Source organism: Coloeus monedula (genome assembly GCF_965178545.1).
Source record: "Coloeus monedula genome assembly, contig: HAP1_SCAFFOLD_108, whole genome shotgun sequence".
NCBI lineage: Eukaryota > Metazoa > Chordata > Aves > Passeriformes > Corvidae > Coloeus > Coloeus monedula.
Window position 1 is genome coordinate 612,367 of NW_028120796.1, and position 1,801 is coordinate 614,167.

General features: G+C 53.3%; 1 pseudogene across 1 annotated transcript; it reads left to right on the forward strand.

Moving 5' to 3' along the window:
- Nucleotides 1–378: 378 nt before the first annotated feature.
- LOC309585678 (olfactory receptor 14J1-like) lies at nt 379–1,312 on the forward strand (annotated as a pseudogene). Its single transcript has one exon. The product of its transcript is annotated as an olfactory receptor 14J1-like (transcript).
- The last annotated feature ends 489 nt before the right edge of the window (nt 1,313–1,801 follow it).

The following is a 1,801-nucleotide window of genomic DNA, read 5'->3' on the forward strand; positions in this document are numbered from 1 at the left end:
GCACCTGGTGATCTTTAAGGGAAACATGGGAGGGTGAACATTCTGCATTTGAGAAAAGTGAAACAGAGAAACTCTGAGCAGGTCAGAATGACAGAGCCTCTCCCCTGAGTCTCCACCCATCATCTTGCCTTGCAAAAGTTGCTCTGTTCTCCCTGAGGGCAGCAGAAATGCTGAGGGCTTCTGATATCCAAGAATACCAGGAGAGATATAGGGGGAGCTTAAAAACAAAAAAACCTCAGAACTCTTAAACACAAAAGGGTGTCTGTGTGTGTTCCAGGGGAGGGTGTACAGGAAATAGCTTTGATTGTGGTTACAGATCTCCTCTAACTCTTCACTGTCTTTTTCTCCATGGCAGAACCCAATGCCCGGACACAGCCAATGTCCAACAGCAGCTCCATCAGCCCCTTCCACCTGCTGGCATTGGCAGACACGCGGCAGCTGCAGCTCCTGCACTTCTGCCTCTTCCTGGGCATCTCCCTGGCTGCCCTCCTGGGCAGCGGCCTCATCATCAGCGCCGGAGCCTGCGGCCAGCACCTGCACAGCCCCATGTTCTTCTTCCTGCTCAGCCTGGCCCTCACCGACCTGGGCTCCATCTGCACCACTGTCCCCAAGGCCATGCACAATTCCCTCTGGGGCACCAGGCACATCTCCTACTCAGCATGTGCTGCTCAGGTGTTTCTGTTTGTCTTCTTCATGGGAGTAGAGGTTTCCCTCCTCACCATCATGTGCTACGAGCGCTACGTGTCCATCTGCAAAGCCCTGCACTACGGGACCCTCCTGGGCAGCAGAGCTTGTGCCCACATGGCAGCAGCTGCCTGTGCCAGTGCCTTTCTCTACGCTCTCATGCACACGGCCAATACTTTTTCCCTGCCCCTGGGCCAGGGCAATGCCCTGGGCCAGTTCTTCTGTGAAATCCCACACATCCTCAAGCTCTCCTGCTCCAAATCCCACCTCAGGGAACTTGGGCTCATCGCTGTCAGTGTCTGTTTGGTATTTGGCTGTTTTGTGTTCATGGTTTTCTCCTATGTGCAGATCTTCAGGGCTGTGCTGAGGATCCCCTCTGAGCAGGGCCGGCACAAAGCCTTTTCCACGTGCCTCCCTCACCTGGCCGTGCTCTCTCTGTTCCTCAGCTCTGTTATGTTTGCCCACCTGAAGCCCCCCCTCCATCTCCTCCCCATCCCTGGATGTGGCCCTGTCAGTTCTGTACTCGCTGGTGCCTCCAGCCCTGAACGCCCCCATCTACAGCCTGAGGAACCAGGAGCTCAGGGATGCCCTGAGGAAAATGATGACTGGATTTTTTCAGCAGCAATGAAGTGCCGGTTTTGTTCTCCACAGCTGCAGTGTAACTCAGTGCAGGCCCAGCCTGTCTGCTCAAGTTTTTCATAGTGGCTGTGTGTGTGCAGGGTTTCCTTTTTCATTTTGTGATAATGTTGTGCTCAATTAAACTTTATTTATCCCATCACCATCCCATTACTGGGATCATTCATCCTATTTATAATTCACTGCTTACACCTCAAATTTTACCCAGAGACAATGGAAATGAGGGATTGCCTCCTCTGTGCACTTTAGCAAAATAAAGGATCCTGCAGCAACTTGTTGGTGAAAAATGCTTCCTTTGAAACCTCATCTGAATCTGGCAGGGCAGTGCCTGTGTGCAGAGGGGGAGAGAAGCTGAGTCCCAGCACAGCAGCAGGGCCAGGGAGCAGCAGCACTCGGTGCTTTCAGAGCTGCTCTGTTTATCCTTCCACGCTGTCCTTCTGTCCTTGTGGGAGTCCTCAGCTCTGGCTGCTGCGCTGCTCTC